Below are 8,771 nucleotides of genomic sequence, written 5' to 3' on the forward strand. Positions count from 1 at the left end.
ATACATGAAACTCTAGTCCTCTTCCAAATTATCTCATTCGACGGCAATGCACTTGTACCGTTCCAACAACTTCTGGAAGACCCAATGGAAGTCCTCTTGTGTGAGCATGCCAATGACCATCGTCACAGCCTCTTTCATCTCCTCGATTGCCTCATAACGACATTCTCTAAGGTTTTTCTTGAGCTTAGGGAATATCCAAAAGTCACAGGGAGCAAAGTCTGGACTAGGGAGGGTGAGAAACTGTCTTGATGCCCATCTTGGTAATGGCAACATATTTTTTCTCATCTTCTCTGAGCACCTTTGAAACAAACTTCGCGCAAATCTTCCGCATCTTCAGTTCCTCGCGAATAATTATGTGCACAGTTCCCTGACTGACATCAAACTGTGCACTTATTGTCTCTATTCTATATTTGGCCAATCAACTCTCGTGTTCTGATTTCCTTACTCCTCTCACATCTCTCATCATCCCTCATAGACTCCCTGCCTTCCTTGAATCTCTTATGCCACTCAAAAACTGATGTTCGATTCATCTAAGATGGTCCAAAAGCAGTTTAAGACATTCCATACGTTTCTGTGTATTTTTCTAAGTTTAAAACAGAATGTCGTTGCATATCGTTCTTCTAAAGTGTCCTCACGTCCAGATTGCAAGTTTGAAATTCACCAGCTGCGACAATCAGGCTTTAGTAGATGTAGTCCAAGTCCTGCTGTAGCTGTTCATTTGAACCTGAAATCATAAAAATTAGTCAATCATCTCATAAGATGTATAGCAATAATATACTGAATTTTCAAATTGAATATACTGAATTTTCAATCGTCTATACGACAATTTTAAATGCCGGTACAAAAAAAGTCTGGAAACTTTCTAATGCACTTCATATATATATATATATATATATATATATATATATATATATATATATATATATATATATATATATATAACAACGTACACGTAACAATGTACACAGTGTACATATTGGCATAATCACGTTGACACACTGATTCCATCAGATCACCCAAGTTAAGCACCGTTGTGCTTGGTCAGTACTAAAATGGGTGAGAATTTGGCTATATATGCTCTCCGCTTATCTCTGCATTGCTTCCAGTCAGTCTTGGGCTTCTCCTAGCCATTGGACATAAGCAGTGCCGATGCAGGACATGTGTTGTTGGAGATTGCGCAATCCTTGTCTCACAATTACACGCGCAGATATCCATATAGATATGTCCATTGTCTTGAGACTAAACGGAGGCATCGCATCACATATTGACGTCATCAGTCACAACTGTTGCTGCATGATTGTTGTGATGTGTCAACCCTACTGATAATAACAAACTCTTTTACTTACTGTAAGTAAAGATCGGGAGAATTTGTCTCTCGGCGTTAGTACACAAGTTATGCAAACGTGGCAGTCAGACTGACGTATAACCACTTCTCTATATTTGTTGCATTTTATTTTCTATTCAATATATTCTGTTTTCACTAATTACTGAGCTGTGTCTTTCTTCAACAACAATAATGATGATGATGATGATCACTATCATCATTATCGTCGTCATCATCATAGAATCCGATTTATACAAAGTGTCAGTGAAGATCGTGTCTTATTATTATCTGGTCTGAATGAATCCTTCTTGGTTGCCTGTAGTTATTGACTGTACCTGTAAGATTGCAGATTATTACCTCCAGCCATCAGATCCGCAAAGCCACGGGGTCTCGTCTAGAACACACAATGGGGGTTTGCATGTGCACAGAAGCAACACTATTATCCTCATTCCATGGATCTGTGGTCCCGAGTGTGGCGCATCTTTGCTTGTAAAAGACACCGAAGCGGAGACGACCAGAGAATGGCGGATACTGATGTTGACTCTTTCTGAATTGTCAACAAAGTCGGGTTAGCCAAGCATCTCTGACTCTTCATCCTTGCCACCCTTTACAACGATTAGGAAGGTTTGGACTTTAGAAGGCATTGCTGCTGCTGCTGCTGCTGATGATGATGATGATGATGATGATGATGATGATGCTTTAGCCTTATCGCACGCAGTCGCTGTTGTTGCTCTTGCTGCTTATATATATATATATATATATATATATATATATATATATATATATATAGGAGCGTTCCAAAAGTAATGTCTCCTATTTTTATTCCACCCGAATGGATCAGAGGTAATTGTAAATTGCATTGTTATGATGACTGAACTCATGCGTAAATAACCTTAAAGTTTTATCTCTCTGTTGCAGATATTGACGATGTGAACCCCTAAGAAAACAGCCACTGTCATGGACGTGCGTCAGGGACAGAAATACGTCTGAATTTCTGGCAAAAGTACACTGAAAATGATAATGACTATGCATAAAAATGAATTATGTAGCATAAAAGGTCGCTCATTTCAATGGTACCACTCTCCTCTTCGTAGCTCTTCAGCTTTTTTAGTTAAAAAATAGAAGGATGTACATTTGGAAAGGCCCTCGTATAAACAAGGTTTATCGCCATTTCTTTGCTGATGTCAACAAACCAGTAATTGTTGTTTAAACGTCCATTAATCAACAAAATACAAACCAGATCTTTCGTTAATTTCATAACGCAGCTGGAAATATTCCTTTGCCCAAGAAATTCATAAATAATAAAAAAATAAAAAAACGCAAGTAGAAATAATATGATTTATATTGTCGTCGCAGAATGTTAACTGCTTCTTAATTGCAAGTAGAACTATTCTTGCACACGGATATTTGTTTGTTTGAGAATTATATAATTTATAGTCGTTTAATATACCTATATATGTGTGTGTGTTTCAGAAATACATAATTTATAACTATTTAACATACACACGCATATATATATGCATATATATATATATATATATATATATATATATATATACGTTTTATTTTTATTTTTTATTACCGTATCTTTCTGTTAAGTTACATTATTGTTTCAGCTACCCGGCCGTTTTTTTTTTTGCCGTCTGTAGCTTCCTCAGACTTTTACAGAAATGTTCGTCATGATGGGATGAAAGAGTGAATGATGTCAGGGGAGGGGTGCGAGGAGAGCGGAAAAAAGAGGAAGGGAACAAGGGGAAAGGTGGGAGAGGGGTGCTTGGTATGTCGGTAATGTTTTAGTTTTTCCCCTTGTTCCCTTCCTCTTTACGCCCGGGTAGCTGAAACAATAATGTAACTTAACAGAAAGATACGGTAATAAAAAATAAAACGCATATTTGCTCTACAACAGTATTGAGCACTATCTTCAGGTTTTTATTAATTACCATTTCTACTAAACTATATATATATATATATATATATATATATATATATATATATATATATATATATATATATATATATATATATTTGTGTCGGAGCGATTAATAAGAATTGGAATCGAGAATCGGCAAAATCGAAACTTTTGGGGGTATCGAAATCAGAAAAATCTTTGCCTATATTCCGATTCCAAAAACGATTATTTTAATTATCTTTTTTTATTTGATTTTGGATCAAGAAAAATCTTCCATTGTTGGTGGTAATAATAAAATAATAATTTTTTTTTAAACTTCTAGTAAAATTAAAATCTATAAATTACTCCCTTAGAAGTGTGTTTTTACATTTGTAAAAATATATGTGCGCATTAAAAGTTGTGTTTTTACGGTAATCGGGACAAAATAACCATTTTATAGTTAAATATTTAGAGATTTATGAAGAATCGAAATCGGTAATTGTATCGGCATCAGGAATTTAGTACGGATCCGGTAATTGTATCGGAATCGGAAACAATATTGGAATCGTCGCATCACTATATATATATATATATATATATATATATATATATATATATATATGTATATATATATAAATTACAATTAAATTTACCAAAATGATCCAAGATTGTAAAACTAAAGTATATTATAAATATTAAATAATTGATATTTATAAAGTAATCTCAACCAGATGTAAAAGCTCGATAAAACTAAATAGGAGATAGAGCTTATAATAAGAGCAAATAGTTGATAAAACATGTTAAAACACACTTTGAAAAAGAGTTAAAACATATTTAATCTGAAAAGGAAACACTAAATAAGTGGATAGTCCTTAATCCGCGGAGTTTCGACGAAATACTTTCCTTCTCATAAGAGGGTAGGAATTAGCAAAATGCGGGATCGGATTTTGCTTGCAAAAGTATTTGATGAAACTGCAAGTCAAAGATCTTACTTGATAACAAAACGTGAAGCAAAGGGGAATAGGGTGAAGAAAAAGGTGATTTCACGTGAATGGATAGTCTGGTGAAAGGTAAAGTATTCAATGACGGTAAAATCCAAAAATGTAAATCTAAGAAAGTTAATTGAATTTCCATTCGCACAATTTAACTAACTTTCTTGGATTTACATTTTTGGATTTTACCGTCATTGGATACTATTAACTATTTGCTCATATATATATATATATATATATATATATATATATATATATATATATATATATATATATATATATATATAGGCGAGAACATGAATGCTTACTAGACGCTATCCTTTAGTGTCTAAGGTCTTTCTGAGCAGAAGTTTGTCAGGACAACCTGGCATGAGGATACTTTTTCCAACAAGTAAACGCTGATCAAATATTTAAAATCACATAGTATTCGCAGCCCAGTAAGTAAAGATCTTCTTAGTATGGCTAGCCAACACTTGCTTTTTTTTTTAATTGGGCACCTTCTCCAAGTGATGTTACCTTAAGTAACAGTACAAAGTTAGATACACCACTAGACAAAGGAATTCTTGTTCTGGAAACCAGTAAAATCAAGAAACAACAAGAAGCGTATATTATAACATATTTAAATGGTTAATTGTGGAGAGGAAAATTGTTATCAACTTCTTTATTAGTTCAGTGTTTGAGAGGCAATGAGGAACTTTAATGGAGTATTCGAATATCTATGTATCTAATCATATAGAGATCAAGTGTTAGCCCCAGGAAGGGGTGGGCTTGATATCTTAGAAGTTCGACTGAAGTAAAATGAAGCACATATATGAATTTAAGCTTGACTCTCGGTTATGAAAGAAAGCTTTTTCGTCTGAAATTTGTTAGAGCTGAAATATTAAGAAAACGAAAGGTTCTTCTTCCTGAAAATTCCATTTAATATAGCACACTTTGAAATGATTGGGTGTAGAAAGAGAGACGACTTCAGTCTGTTTTAACTATTTATTTTTAATGTAACGTTACATGGCGTTACGCTTTCGAAATTCAAAAAAATAAAATGGAAAGAAATATATAAATTCCGAGTCGGCACTTTTTTTCTTTTTCTTCAGACGCAAGCCCGAGCACACTTGCCAATTTGCATACGCGTTCAAACGCTGCTCCTGCTGTTAATACAATCTCTTGCCATCCGTCCTTCTGCTGCTGCTAATATTTTTATATGCGCTCGTATGCGCTCTGTTACATTAAGACCGCATTTCCACATCTTGTTCGACTCGCTTCCAGTCGCTTACATAATTATAAATTATTTGCTAACTTTAATGACGTCACTCCTTAGACTTTTCTCACTTCTTTTTTCGTTCTCATGTTTTTTGTCTTTTTTTTTTTGCTGTTTTTTTTTTTTTTGTCACATTTTACCTTCTGACAACGCTTGATAATTCTTTACTCTAGTTGTTCTTGAATGCTTCTAAGAATATCCAAACAGAAAATAACGGTTATTTAAATGTACATCATTTCTTCATAATTTGGAAAAAAAACATTACATTCTTCTATTTAAGTACCAATGACCCTACGTTGTCACGAACAACACAGCCACAAAAATGAAGTTCATTAAAGATAATGTTTTTGTCTTAAATATTGTATCCAGTTATTTGGAGAAAAAAAAATTGTAATTGATTTCATTCGTTTTATTTTTATTTGTTTTTTTTATATTTATTTCGAAGCATTTTAAGTACGGATCTCAGTAAGGAAAATTATTACTCTCTCTCTCTCTCTCTCTCTCTCTCTCTCTCTCTCTCTCTCTCTCTCTCTCTCTCTCTCTCTCTCTCTCTCTCTCTCTCTCTCTCTCTCTAATTCAAACATCACGAGATAATCTGCCACAAATCAATAGATTTTTTTTTTGCTAATTTTTATTATCGCCTCCATGGGATTAATGGGCTATCTCATGACGTCACTTCCTTTGGTGACGTCACTTCCGGTATCCAGTATCGGTGCCCGGGAGTGAATACATGTTCGTTTCCTAAAAATCCTGTGTTCCTTTCGTTTATTACCATTTAACCCCATAACAACTGTCGACGTCGGATTCGACTTTCACACACACATAAAAAAAAATTTTAATTGACTTCTAAGAACTTTAGATTTACAAGTTAAGAAGGCGGCTGGCAATTACGTTCTAAAAACAAAATCCTAAAAACAAAAAAAAAAAAGAAAACGAACACATGACAAAGTTATCGACTAAATTGTAAGTTAATCCTTTTGTCTCACTATTTAAATTGAAAAGAACTGTGCTAAACGCATTTTGGTTAAGGCCGTAAAAGTTAATGGGGTTACTTATTGAAAGAAGAAAAAAAGAGGAAAATATTGACCCAATTTCATTGCGAGAACAATTCTATTGTAACTTGTCGACTGTTTATTCGTATGCAAATTTGAACAATTTAGGCCATATTTCCATATCTTGTTCAACTCGCTCCTAGTCACTTTCGTATTTTTTTTAATATGTTCTAGCTTTCCATTATGTCGCTGTTTGAATTTAAAAGTTTTAAGGGATAAAAAAGCATACGAATCACAAATAATTTTATATAGACATGCAATAACATTGCTGGTTAGCGCAAAAATTGAAAGTTTTAGAGTTCGAAAGATATTAATGTTCGAAAGATTATATAGAACTATATATAGATTCAAATAAAACAATATTCAAATTGATGTCCAAATATGGAAATGTATTTAGACAATGAAATATGCATGAAGTTAAAAAAATGTTTGTCTTTTTTATTTTAGAGATTTGAAAAGAACATATATATTTAAAAAGAATATATATATATATATATATATATATATATATATATATATATATATATATATATATAGCACGACTGTGGAACTCTGTTTCGTCTGCCTGCTTCTCACCTGACTACAACTTGGATGTCTTCAAGTCCAACGTTAAAAAATTCCTAATGAACCGCCCCCTTAAGTAAGCACTTGCAAATCTAAGATAAGTGGTGACCACCGTTTAAAAAAAATATAATGAAAATTGTTTTTTCATTATTTCAGCTGTTTTGTAAACTTTCCAATCGGATTTTTGAAAACTTTCCAATCGGATTATATGCATCGTCACACTGGATTTATCTTGGAATACATTCTATCTGAAGAACTATTTTGCATTTTGAATCAACTCTAGAGGAGTTTCATTCAAGCTGAAATATTATGCACGGTTTGTTTTTATATTAGTTTTTTACATATCCAATATTTTTCATTTTTTATTTAGCAATTTATAACTACAATGAATTGCGGTTTCACTTCATGGCTTATTAGCAAATTCTAGCATTGCTACAAATATAATTTGCTGATTTCTTTATGTCCTTTGATGGGAAGAATAATAAGAATAGCATTCTTTGAAACTCCGCGGGATAAGGACTTTGTAAATTGTTTTTTGGATATTCAGTCGAACAATAAATTTTGATTGTAAAGTTCAACATACAGTTTTATTTTCTTTCTCTTCTCTTATAATAAACTTTACTCTCTATTGCGTATTGAGCTTTTTTAGTTCGGTTGAGATTACATTTTCTATATATAAATACTGTTATTTATATTAGTTTGAAGTTTACTATCGTGTATATCAGGTAAACACTACATCCCTTTGTTTTCATTACTATATATACAAATATATATATATATATATATATATATATATATATATATATATATATATATATATATATATATATATATATATATATAAAGTGATGGTCGTTTGGTTCCAACGAGAGAAAAAATGCATATTTAAAAGAGTGTAGCCATCAACAAGTGTGGGGTTTTCAGCCTTTTATCATTTGTTATTTAAAAATATTTTTATAACGCGTTTCAAGCTTTGTACAGCTCTCTTCAGATATATTTTTATATAAAGGTTTTTTAAGTGAAGGGTTGAAATGTTATTCTGGAGAACATTTTACATCTAATCAGATGTAAAATGTTTACAAAAATGTAAAACATTTTACATCTAATTAGATGTAAAATGTTCTCCAGAATAACATTTCCATCTTTCACTTAAAAAAACCTTTATATAAAAATATATCTGAAGAGAGCTGTACAAAGCTTGAAACGCGTTATAATAATATTTTTAAATAAAAAATGATAAAAGGCTGAAAGCCCCACAATCGTTGATGGCTACACTCTTTTAAATACACACACACATACATATATATATATATATATATATATATATATATATATATATATATATACTCTGTTCCGTCTGCCTGCTTCCCACCGGACTACAACTTGGATGTCTTCAAGTCCGACGTTAACAAATTCCTAATGAACCGCCCCCTTAAGTAAACACTTCATCAAATCTCCACACTAACGTAATGTACTTGCAATAACTCTTATCCCTGAGTGGCTTCCGGGCCTTGATAAGTGGTTACCACTGTGTAAAATATATATATATATATATATATATATATATATATATATATATATATATATATATAAGCAGGCCGCGCATCACTGCCCGATCGTAAAAAACGCTTAAATATGATACTTTTATTAATGCAGATTTGGTATTTATTATTGGTCCACCGACTTACTTCGATTT

Source organism: Euprymna scolopes, chromosome 16 (genome assembly GCF_053919585.1).
Source record: "Euprymna scolopes isolate OS-2025 chromosome 16, ASM5391958v1, whole genome shotgun sequence".
Taxonomy (NCBI): domain Eukaryota; kingdom Metazoa; phylum Mollusca; class Cephalopoda; order Sepiida; family Sepiolidae; genus Euprymna; species Euprymna scolopes.